Source organism: Amblyomma mixtum, unplaced genomic scaffold (assembly GCF_055824585.1).
Source record: "Amblyomma mixtum isolate Tamu unplaced genomic scaffold, ASM5582458v1 scaffold_21, whole genome shotgun sequence".
In the NCBI taxonomy this organism is placed as follows: Eukaryota; Metazoa; Arthropoda; class Arachnida; order Ixodida; family Ixodidae; genus Amblyomma; species Amblyomma mixtum.
Genome location: NW_028317718.1, coordinates 306867 through 319366, shown reverse-complemented (window position 1 = coordinate 319366; position 12500 = coordinate 306867). Strand labels below are relative to the sequence as shown.

At 60.8% G+C, this 12500-nt stretch overlaps 1 non-coding gene across 1 annotated transcript; it reads left to right on the top strand.

Annotated features, from left to right (window-relative positions):
* Positions 1 to 9380: 9380 nt before the first annotated feature.
* Positions 9381 to 11195, top strand: LOC149324621 (small subunit ribosomal RNA). Its single transcript, XR_016286721.1, has one exon. It is a non-coding gene; the product is annotated as a small subunit ribosomal RNA (ribosomal RNA).
* The last annotated feature ends 1305 nt before the right edge of the window (positions 11196 to 12500 follow it).

Below are 12500 nucleotides of genomic sequence, written 5' to 3'. Positions count from 1 at the left end.
GGTTGCCTCTTTCGGACTTTGCCGTTCCGGCGCGTCTGCCCCGGTAGACGGGGTCGCTTTATTCGGACTTTGCCGTGCGGGCGCGTCTGGCCCGGTAGACGGGGTCGCTTTATTCGGACTTTGCCGTTCGGGCGCGTCTGCCCCGGTAGACGGGGTCGCTTTATTCGGACTTTGCCGTTCGGGCGCGTCTGCCCCGGTAGACGGGGTCGCCTCTTTCGGACTTTGCCGTTCGGGCGCGTCTGCCCCGGTAGACGGGGTCGCCTCTTTCGGACTTTGCCGTTCGGGCGCGTCTGGCCCGGTAGACGGGGTCGCTTTATTCGGACTTTGCCGTTCGGGCGCGTCTGCCCCGGTAGACGGGGTTGCCTCTTTCGGACTTTGCCGTTCCGGCGCGTCTGCCCCGGTAGACGGGGTCGCTTTATTCGGACTTTGCCGTTCGGGCGCGTCTGCCCCGGTAGACGGGGTCGCTTTATTCGGACTTTGCCGTTCGGGCGCGTCTGCCCCGGTAGACGGGGTCGCTTTATTCGGACTTTGCCGTGCGGGCGCGTCTGGCCCGGTAGACGGGGTCGCTTTATTCGGACTTTGCCGTTCGGGCGCGTCTGCCCCGGTAGACGGGGTCGCCTCTTTCGGACTTTGCCGTTCGGGCGCGTCTGCCCCGGTAGACGGGGTCGCCTCTTTCGGACTTTGCCGTTCGGGCGCGTCTGGCCCGGTAGACGGGGTCGCTTTATTCGGACTTTGCCGTTCGGGCGCGTCTGCCCCGGTAGACGGGGTTGCCTCTTTCGGACTTTGCCGTTCCGGCGCGTCTGCCCCGGTAGACGGGGTCGCTTTATTCGGACTTTGCCGTTCGGGCGCGTCTGCCCCGGTAGACGGGGTCGCTTTATTCGGACTTTGCCGTTCGGGCGCGTCTGCCCCGGTAGACGGGGTCGCTTTATTCGGACTTTGCCGTGCGGGCGCGTCTGGCCCGGTAGACGGGGTCGCTTTATTCGGACTTTGCCGTTCGGGCGCGTCTGCCCCGGTAGACGGGGTCGCTTTATTCGGACCTTGCCGTGCGGGCGCGTCTGGCCCGGTAGACGGGGTCGCCTCTTTCGGACTTTGCCGTTCGGGCGCGTCTGCCCCGGTAGACGGGGTCGCTTTATTCGGACTTTGCCGTTCGGGCGCGTCTGCCCCGGTAGACGGGGTCGCCTCTTTCGGACTTTGCCGTTCGGGCGCGTCTGCCCCGGTAGACGGGGTTGCCTCTTTCGGACTTTGCCGTTCCGGCGCGTCTGCCCCGGTAGACGGGGTCGCTTTATTCGGACTTTGCCGTTCGGGCGCGTCTGCCCCGGTAGACGGGGTCGCTTTATTCGGACTTTGCCGTTCGGGCGCGTCTGGCCCGGTAGACGGGGTCGCTTTATTCGGACTTTGCCGTTCGGGCGCGTCTGCCCCGGTAGACGGGGTTGCCTCTTTCGGACTTTGCCGTTCCGGCGCGTCTGCCCCGGTAGACGGGGTCGCTTTATTCGGACTTTGCCGTTCGGGCGCGTCTGCCCCGGTAGACGGGGTTGCCTCTTTCGGACTTTGCCGTTCGGGCGCGTCTGCCCCGGTAGACGGGGTCGCTTTATTCGGACTTTGCCGTTCGGGCGCGTCTGCCCCGGTAGACGGGGTCGCCTCTTTCGGACTTTGCCGTTCGGGCGCGTCTGCCCCGGTAGACGGGGTCGCTTTATTCGGACTTTGCCGTTCGGGCGCGTCTGGCCCGGTAGACGGGGTCGCTTTATTCGGACTTTGCCGTTCGGGCGCGTCTGCCCCGGTAGACGGGGTTGCCTCTTTCGGACTTTGCCGTTCCGGCGCGTCTGCCCCGGTAGACGGGGTCGCTTTATTCGGACTTTGCCGTTCGGGCGCGTCTGCCCCGGTAGACGGGGTCGCTTTATTCGGACTTTGCCGTTCGGGCGCGTCTGGCCCGGTAGACGGGGTCGCTTTATTCGGACTTTGCCGTTCGGGCGCGTCTGCCCCGGTAGACGGGGTTGCCTCTTTCGGACTTTGCCGTTCCGGCGCGTCTGCCCCGGTAGACGGGGTCGCTTTATTCGGACTTTGCCGTTCGGGCGCGTCTGCCCCGGTAGACGGGGTCGCTTTATTCGGACTTTGCCGTTCGGGCGCGTCTGCCCCGGTAGACGGGGTCGCTTTATTCGGACTTTGCCGTTCGGGCGCGTCTGCCCCGGTAGACGGGGTCGCCTCTTTCGGACTTTGCCGTTCGGGCGCGTCTGCCCCGGTAGACGGGGTCGCTTTATTCGGACTTCGCCGTTCGGGCGCGTCTGGCCCGGTAGACGGGGTCGCTTTATTCGGACTTTGCCGTTCGGGCGCGTTCGCCCCGGCCGACGCGGGACGAAAGTCGTTTGCGACTTTGCCTTCCCTGTGTAGGGCGTTCAAAGGCGAATCTTTTGTTACCAATCTCGTCACTTTGCTGCCAGTCTGGGCCGAGATACGTGCGATTGAACGGTATCGCCTAGGCAGACGCGGTACGGGGTTTTCGAATTTTTAAAGGTCCTTTTCTTTGGCGGAGCACGACGAATTTTACAGCGCCGCGTCGGCCGCGCTGCGGCGCATCTTTTTCGATCATCACATTGCGGTCGGAGCAGCGGGCGATTAACCGCTCGCGACAGGGAGACTTTGACCATTTCAAACTTTTCACGGCCGGCCCCTATGTCTCAAGCCTACGAATTTGAAGTCAGTGTGCAGGCCACCGGTCCCGTCGTTTTCCTGCCATTCTCGCTCGAGATAGGGGCGATTCAACAGTCTCGCCTAGGCAGACGCGGTCCCGCCTAGGCAGACGCGGTTCCCTCCCCGGCGAACGCGGTAAATGGTCTTCGAGTTTTTAGAGGCACTTTTACCTGGCGGAACGCGACGAAATTTACGCCACGCGTCGGCCGCGCCGGCGCGCATCTTGTGCAGTCATCCCCGACCCGCTGCTTCCAATGTAGCCGGAGCAGCGGGTGATTGACCAGTCTCGCAAGGGGCCGCCTTTTCGAATTCTCGCGGCCGTCGCCTTGAGCGCAGCCGCTCAGTTTTTAGTTGCGCGCGTTGGGCTGAGAAGGGCGAACATTTTGAGACCTCTCCCGTCCCTTTCGCGCAACGCAAGGCAGAGTTACGCTCGTTTGAAGCTCGCCTAGGCAGACGCGGTCCCGCCTAGGCAGACGCGGTTGCCTCCCCGGCGGACGCGGTGAACGGTCTTCGAACTTTTAAGGGCACTTTTAACTGGCGGAACGCGACGAAATTTACGCCACGTGTCGGCCGCACCGCGACGCATCTTGTGCAGTCATCGCCGACTCGCTGCTTCCACTGCAGCCGGAGCAGCGGGCGATTGACCAGGCTCGCAAGGGGCCGCCTTTTGTAATCTTCGCGGCCGTTCCCGTGGGCGAATCCGCTCCATTTTTAGATCCGCGTGTGGGGCTGAGAAAGGCGAACATTTTGAGACCTTTCTCGTCCCTTTCGCGCAACGCAAGTGAGAGTTACGCTCGTTTGAAGCTCGCCTAGGCAGACGCGGTCCCGCCTAGGCAGACGCGGTAAATGGTCTTCGAATTTTTAAAGGCACTTTGAACTGGCGGAGCGCGACGAAATTTACGCCACGGTTCGGCCGCGCCGGCGCGCATCTTGTGCAGTTATCGCGGACTCGCTGCTTGCACTGTAGCCGGAGCAGCAGGTGATTGACCAGGCTCGCAAGGGGCCGCCTTTTCTAGTCTTCGCGGCGGTTCCCGTGGGCGCAGCCGCTCAATTTTTAGTTCCGCGCGTTGGGCTGAGAGAGGCGAACATTTTGAGACCTTTCCCGTCCCTTTCGCGCAACGCAAGTGAGAGTTACGCTCGTTTGAAGCTCGCCTAGGCAGACGCGGTCCCGCCTAGGCAGACGCGGTTGCCTCCCCGGCGGACGCGGTAAACGGTCTTCGAGTTTTTAAAGGCACTTTGAACTGGCGGAGCGCGACCAAATTTACGCCACGGTTCGGCCGCGCAGGCGCGCATCTTGTGCAGTTATCGCGGACTCGCTGCTTGCACTGTAGCCGGAGCAGCAGGTGATTGACCAGGCTCGCAAGGGGCCGCCTTTTCTAATCTTCGCGGCGGTTCCCGTGGGCGCAGCCGCTCAATTTTTAGTTCCGCGTGTGGGGCTGAGAAAGGCGAACATTTTGAGACCTTTCCCGTCCCTTTCGCGCAACGCAAGTGAGAGTTACGCTCGTTTGAAGCTCGCCTAGGCAGACGCGGTCCCGCCTAGGCAGACGCGGTAAATGGTCTTCGAATTTTTAAAGGCACTTTGAACTGGCGGAACGCGACGAAATTTACGCCACGGTTCGGCCGCGCAGGCGCGCATCTTGTGCAGTTATCGCGGACTCGCTGCTTGCACTGTAGCCGGAGCAGCAGGTGATTGACCAGGCTCGCAAGGGGCCGCCTTTTCTAATCTTCGCGGCCGTTCCCGTGGGCGAATCCGCTCCATTTTTAGATCCGCGTGTGGGGCTGAGAAAGGCGAACATTTTGAGACCTTTCCCGTCCCTTTCGCGCAACGCAAGTGAGAGTTACGCTCGTTTGAAGCTCGCCTAGGCAGACGCGGTCCCGCCTAGGCAGACGCGGTAAATGGTCTTCGAATTTTTAAAGGCACTTTGAACTGGCGGAGCGCGACGAAATTTACGCCACGGTTCGGCCGCGCCGGCGCGCATCTTGTGCAGTTATCGCGGACTCGCTGCTTGCACTGTAGCCGGAGCAGCACGTGATTGACCAGGCTCGCAAGGGGCCGCCTTTTCTAATCTTCGCGGCCGTTCCCGTGGGCGAATCCGCTCCATTTTTAGATCCGCGTGTGGGGCCGAGAAAGGCGAACATTTTGAGACCTTTCCCGTCCCTTTCGCGCAACGCAAGTGAGAGTTACGCTCGTTTGAAGCTCGCCTAGGCAGACGCGGTCCCGCCTAGGCAGACGCGGTTGCCTCCCCGGCGGACGCGGTAAATGGTCTTCGAATTTTTAAAGGCACTTTGAACTGGCGGAGCGCGACGAAATTTACGCCACGGTTCGGCCGCGCCGGCGCGCATCTTGTGCAGTTATCGCGGACTCGCTGCTTGCACTGTAGCCGGAGCAGCACGTGATTGACCAGGCTCGCAAGGGGCCGCCTTTTCTAATCTTCGCGGCCGTTCCCGTGGGCGAATCCGCTCCATTTTTAGATCCGCGTGTGGGGCTGAGAAAGGCGAACATTTTGAGGCCTTTCCCGTCCCTTTCGCGCAACGCAAGTGAGAGTTACGCTCGTTTGAAGCTCGCCTAGGCAGACGCGGTCCCGCCTAGGCAGACGCGGTAAATGGTCTTCGAATTTTTAAAGGCACTTTGAACTGGCGGAGCGCGACGAAATTTACGCCACGGTTCGGCCGCGCCGGCGCGCATCTTGTGCTGTCATCGCGGACTCGCTGCTTGCACTGTAGCCGGAGCAGCGGGTGATTGACCAGGCTCGCAAGGGGCCGCCTTTTCTAATCTTCGCGGCCGCTCCCTTGGGCGAATCCGCTCCATTTTTAGTTCCGCGCGTTGGGCTGAGAAAGGCGAACATTTTGAGACCTTTCTCGTCCCTTTCGCGCAACGCAAGTGAGAGTTACGCTCGTTTGAAGCTCGCCTAGGCAGACGCGGTCCCGCCTAGGCAGACGCGGTTGCCTCCCCGGCGGACGCGGTAAACGGTCTTCGAATTTTTAAAGGCACTTTGAACTGGCGGAGCGCGACGAAATTTACGCCACGGTTCGGCCGCGCCGGCGCGCATCTTGTGCAGTCATCGCCGACTCGCTGCTTCCACTGCAGCCGGAGCAGCGGGCGATTGACCAGGCTCGCAAGGGGCCGCCTTTTCTAATCTTCGCGGCTGTTCCCGTGGGTGCAGCCGCTCCATTTTTAGATCCGCGTGTGGGGCTGAGAAAGGCGAACATTTTGAGACCTTTCCCGTCCCTTTCGCCCAACGCAAGTGAGAGTTACGCTCGTTTGAAGCTCGCCTAGGCAGACGCGGTCCCGCCTAGGCAGACGCGGTTGCCTCCCCGGCGGACGCGGTAAACGGTCTTCGAGTTTTTAAAGGCACTTTGAACTGGCGGAGCGCGACCAAATTTACGCCACGGTTCGGCCGCGCCGGCGCGCATCTTGTGCAGTCATCGCCGACCCGCTGCTTGCACTGTAGCCGGAGCAGCGGGCGATTGAGCAGTCTCGCAAGGGGCCGCCTTTTCTAATCTTCGCGGCCGTTCCCTTGGGCGAATCCGCTCCATTTTTAGATCCGCGTGTGGGGCTGAGAAAGGCGAACATTTTGAGACCTTTCCCGTCCCTTTCGCCCAACGCAAGTGAGAGTTACGCTCGTTTGAAGCTCGCCTAGGCAGACGCGGTCCCGCCTAGGCAGACGCGGTTGCCTCCCCGGCGGACGCGGTAAACGGTCTTCGAGTTTTTAAAGGCACTTTGAACTGGCGGAGCGCGACCAAATTTACGCCACGGTTCGGCCGCGCCGGCGCGCATCTTGTGCAGTCATCGCCGACCCGCTGCGTCCACTGCAGCCGGAGCAGCGGGCGATTGACCAGTATCGCAAGGGGCCGCCTTTTCGAATTCTCGCGGCCGTTGCCTTGAGCGCAGCCGCTCAATTTCTAGTTGCGCGCGTTGGGCTGAGAAAGGCGAACATTTTGAGACCTTTCCCGTCCGTTTCGCGCAACGCAAGTGAGAGTTACGCTCGTTTGAAGCTCGCCTAGGCAGACGCGGTCCCGCCTAGGCAGACGCGGTAAATTGTCTTCGAATTTTTAAAGGCACTTTGAACTGGCGGAGCGCGACGAAATTTACGCCACGGTTCGGCCGCGCCGGCGCGCATCTTGTGCAGTTATCGCGGACTCGCTGCTTGCACTGTAGCCGGAGCAGCAGGTGATTGACCAGGCTCGCAAGGGGCCGCCTTTTCTAATCTTCGCGGCCGTTCCCGTGGACGAATCCGCTCCATTTTTAGATCCGCGTGTGGGGCTGAGAAAGGCGAGCATTTTGAGACCTTTCTCGTCCCTTTCGCGCAACGCAAGTGAGAGTTACGCTCGTTTGAAGCTCGCCTAGGCAGACGCGGTCCCGCCTAGGCAGACGCGGTTGCCTCCCCGGCGGACGCGGTAAACGGTTTTCGAATATTTAAAGGCACTTTCACCTGGCGGAACGAGACGAAATTTACGCCACGTGTCGGCCGCGCTGCCGCCCATCTTGTGCAGTCGTCCTCGACCCGCTGCTTCCACTGTAGCCGGAGCAGCGGGTGATTGACCAGGTTCGCAAGGGGCCGCCTTTTCGAATGTTCACGGCCGTTCCCGTGGGCGCAGCCGCTCAATTTTTAGTTCCGCGTGTGGGGCTGAGAAAGGCGAATATTTTGAGACCTTTCCCGTCCCTTTCGCGCAACGGAAGGCAGAGTTACGTTCGTTTGAAGCCCGCTCCGGTAGACGCGCTTATGACCCGCGGGGGTCTGGGTACTTATCGCTGCATATATAAGGGGGCATACCGCCTAGGCAGACGCGAAACAGTAAAGCGTCCGCTTTGTCAGCAAAGTCCGAAACGGACCTCTCGACGCCCGGGAGGTGAATTCGGGCTTTAGGCGGCCTCGGCAGATGTGATTTTCATGAGTTTGTGCATTATTTATGCGAGTTTTGCGGCGAACGCGCCTCGAGTACGGCGGCTCGCCCGACGGCTATGTCCACGAGTACGGCTCGTGCGGGGCGCCGCGGAAGCGCGGTTGTGCGATGCCGCAGCAAAGCGCGCACGATTTGAGTGGCTTTTGCGGCGAACGCTCCTCGAGTACGGCGGTTCGCCCGATGACAATGTCCACGAGTACGGCTCGTGCGGGGCGCCGCGGAAGTGCTTTTTTGCGATGCCGCAGCAAAGCGCGCTCGATTTGAGGGGCTCTTGCCGCCAACGCGCCTCGAGTACGGCGGTTGGCCCGATGACAATGTCCACGAGTACGGCTCGTGCGGGGCGCCGGGGAAGCGCTTTTGTGCGATGCCGCAGGAAAGCGCGCACGTTTTGAGCGGCTCTTGCGGCGAACGCGCCTCGAGTACGGCGGTTCGCCCGACGGCTATGTCCACGAGTACGGCTCGTGCGGGGCGCCGGGGCAGCGCTTTCGTGCGATGCCGCAGGAAAGCGTGCACGATTTGAGCGGCTCTTGCGGCGAACGCGCCTCGAGTACGGCGGTTCGCCCGATGACCATGTCCACGAGTACGGCTCGTGCGGGGCGCCGGGGCAGCGCTTTCGTGCGATGCCGCAGGAAAGCGCGCACGATTTGAGCGGCTCTTGCGGCGAACGCGCCTCGAGTACGGCGGTTCGCCCGATGACCATGTCCACGAGTACGGCTCGTGCGGGGCGCCGGGGCAGCGCTTTCGTGCGATGCCGCAGGAAAGCGCGCACGATTTGAGCGGCTCTTGCGGCGAACGCGCCTCGAGTACGGCGCTTCGCCCGACGGCTATGTCCACGAGTACGGCTCGTGCGGGGCGCCGGGGATGCGCTTTTGTGCGATGCCGCAGCAAAGCGCGCACGATTTGTGGGGGTCTTGCCGCCAACGCGCCTCGAGTACGGCGGTTCGCCCGATGACAATGTCCACGAGTACGGCTCGTGCGGGGCGCCGGGGCAGCGCTTTCGTGCGATGCCGCAGGAAAGCGCGCACGATTTGAGCGGCTCTTGCGGCGAACGCGCCTCGAGTACGGCGGTTCGCCCGACGGCTATGTCCACGAGTACGGCTCGTGCGGGGCGCCGCGGAAGCGCGGCGTTGTGATGCCGCGGCAAAGCGCGCACGATTTGTGCGGCCCTTGCGGCGAAAGTGGCACGAGTACGGCGATTTACTCACCCACGGAGGTCTGGGTACTTATCGCTGCTATTATATGGGGGTCCCAGTGGAGCAGTCGGCGGCGCGCGCCCGCGTGTGCGCGCCGTGACCGGGTCTGATATGCGGCCTCGTGCCCAGCGTGTCCCCGTCCCTCGGACCCCACGGCATTCGTCTGCAGCCTCATCCGCGTCTGCGATAGGGGCTGGTTGTCGGACGACGCTGTTTCCACGTTTTACGAGGTGTGTTCCGTGCTACCCGGACTCGATTCCGTGCGAGCGCGCCGAAGACGCGGGCGTGTCCCGTCGTCTGGCGGCTTGGCCGTCTCGGCTACGCAGCAAGCGCCGTCCAGTTGCCTAATGCTGCGGCCCTAGAGGCCGATGTGCGCACTGGTGGGCGCGTTACAAATGCTTTGCCTAAAGGCACACGTGCTCTCTTGCCGCGTGGCGATTGCCGTACCTACGGGTCGGATGCCGCAGCGAGCTCGAACGATGCACGGGCAGCGCAAGCTGCCGCGAAAAAGATGCGTCGCGCGCTGGGGGTTTATGGCGGCCCTATCGGCGGCGACGAGGCACCCTTCTGGGGCGAAAAGGGAATGCCTATGCATCATACCTGGTTGATCCTGCCAGTAATCATATGCTTGTCTCAAAGATTAAGCCATGCATGTCTAAGTACATGCCGAAATAAGGCGAAACCGCGAATGGCTCATTAAATCAGTTATGGTTCCTTAGATCGTTTCTTTCTACTTGGACAACTGTGGCAATTCTAGAGCTAATACATGCATTGAGCCTGAAGGCCTTTGGCTGACGGGCGCTTTTATTAGACCAAGACCCATCGGGCTCTGCCCGTACTCTGTGGTGACTCTGGATAACTTTGTGCTGATCGCATGGCCATGAGCCGGCGACGTTTCTTTCAAGTGTCTGCCTTATCAACTTTCGATGGTAGGTTACTTGCCTACCATGGTTGTTACGGGTAACGGAGAATCAGGGTTCGATTCCGGAGAGGGAGCCTGAGAAACGGCTACCACATCCAAGGAAGGCAGCAGGCGCGCAAATTACCCACTCCCGGCACGGGGAGGTAGTGACGAAAAATAACAATACGGGACTCTTTTGAGGCCCCGTAATTGAAATGAGTACACTCTAAATCCTTTAACGAGGATCAATTGGAGGGCAAGTCTGGTGCCAGCAGCCGCGGTAATTCCAGCTCCAATAGCGTATACTAAAGCTGCTGCGGTTAAAAAGCTCGTAGTTGGATCTCAGTTCCAGACGAGTAGTGCATCTACCCGATGCGACGGCTCGGACTGAACATCATGCCGGTCCTCTCTTGGTGCCCTTCATTGGTGCGTCTCGAGGTGGCCTGCGCTTTTACTTTGAAAAAATTAGAGTGCTCAACGCAGGCGAGTCGCCTGAATAAACTTGCATGGAATAATAGAACAAGACCCCGTTTCTGTTCTGTTGGTTTTTGGAATACGGGGTAATGATTAAGAGGGACAGACGGGGGCATTCGTATTGCGGCGCTAGAGGTGAAATTCTTGGACCGTCGCAAGACGAACTACTGCGAAAGCATTTGCCAAGAATGTTTTCTTTGATCAAGAACGAAAGTCAGAGGTTCGAAGGCGATCAGATACCGCCCTAGTTCTGACCATAAACGATGCCAACCAGCGATCCGCCTGAGTTACTCAAATGACTCGGCGGGCAGCTTCCGGGAAACCAAAGTATTTGGGTTCCGGGGGAAGTATGGTTGCAAAGCTGAAACTTAAAGGAATTGACGGAAGGGCACCACCAGGAGTGGAGCCTGCGGCTTAATTTGACTCAACACGGGAAAACTTACCCGGCCCGGACACTGGGAGGATTGACAGATTGAGAGCTCTTTCTTGATTCGGTGGATGGTGGTGCATGGCCGTTCTTAGTTGGTGGAGCGATTTGTCTGGTTAATTCCGATAACGAACGAGACTCTAGCCTATTAAATAGGTGCGGGGTTCCCAGCACCTTACAACCTTCTTAGAGGGACAAGCGGCTCCTAGCCGCACGAAACAGAGCAATAACAGGTCTGTGATGCCCTTAGATGTCCGGGGCCGCACGCGCGCTACACTGAAGGAAGCAGCGTGTCTTTATCCCTGTCTGAAAAGACTGGGTAACCCGTGGAACTTCTTTCGTGATTGGGATAGGGGCTTGCAATTGTTCCCCTTGAACGAGGAATTCCCAGTAAGCGCGAGTCATAAGCTCGCGTTGATTACGTCCCTGCCCTTTGTACACACCGCCCGTCGCTACTACCGATTGAATGATTTAGTGAGGTCTTCGGACCGATGTCCGGCGCGGCCTTTCGGTTGCGCCGGTCTGTTGGAAAGATGACCAAACTTGATCATTTAGAGGAAGTAAAAGTCGTAACAAGGTTTCCGTAGGTGAACCTGCGGAAGGATCATTACCGGATTGTGCTTGTCACACCCGGCGCCGCCCCCACTTATAAGCGGGGGAAGGCCTCAACCGCGGAGTTGCGAGATTCTGAAGCCGCTTCTCTGCACAAACTGTTGCGCCCAGCGGAGCTCCGTCACCAAGGGAAAGTCGGACGGGCTGTATCCGCAGGTTTGAACGGCGTAACGCACCACTCATGGTGGGCTTTCGGTTGTCGACAACCGTCGAAGAGGCGCAAACAGAGCCGGTAGGCAGGCCGAGGGAAAGGCCTGCCCGCTGCCAAGGGAACGGCGGCGGCTGCTGCGAAGTACGAAAGGAAACGCTGCTCGCTGGCTTTGTCGTGTTGCGACCACGAGTCGGTAGGCGGGCCGAGGGAAAGGCCTGCCCGCTGCCAAGGGAACGGCGGCGGCTGCTGCGAAGTACGAAAGGAAACGCTGCTCGCTGGCTTTGTCGTGTTGCGACCACGAGTCGGTAGGCGGGCCGAGGGAAAGGCCTGCCCGCTGCCAAGGGAACGGCGGCGGCTGCTGCGAAGTACGAAAGGAAACGCTGCTCGCTGGCTTTGTCGTGTTGCGACCACGAGTCGGTAGGCGGGCCGAGGGAAAGGCCTGCCCGCTGCCAAGGGAACGGCGGCGGCTGCTGCGAAGTACGAGAGGAACCGCGGCTCGCTGGCTTTGTCGTGTTGCGACCACCAGTCGGTAGGCGGGCCGAGGGAAAGGCCTGCCCGCTGCCAAGGGAACGGCGGCGGCTGCTGCGAAGTACGAGAGGAACCGCGGCTCGCTGGCTGGGAAACTGCGCTTCTGCGCGACGCGCACGCGGCGGGACGCGCGCGGCCCAGGGAACGGCCGCGCGCGAAAGGTCTCGCACTGCGGGCGCGGAGTCTGACGCCGCGCCGACGGCGCGAAAGGAGGCACCGGGACCGAAAAGGACGAGGGATTATAATCCCGCACTTTGAACGCATTCGCGGCAGCCGGGTTCTCTTGCTGCTTCGTCCTTCCCAGCCTTCGAGTAGTCTGTCGGTGCGCTACCGAAACGCCGTCCATGGCACTGTGGCCGGTGGGCTCCTATTGCGGGAGTAGACTGATGAACGTCCGCTTTGCGGCTTGTTCCAAGTACGCGCTGCGTAGCCACGGCTAGGCGGTGCCTGTCTCCTTGCGAAGCAATGATGTGGCGAAATGGTCGAGTAGGGAGCAGCACGATGGCGCACCCGGGGGCGACCGGACCGGGGGGCGTTGGGAAAACCCCCTCCCCTACAAAAGGGTGCAGCAGCGGTAGGCGGTGATGACTCGCCTTGAAAGATGTGAACAGCAGTTGAGTGTGA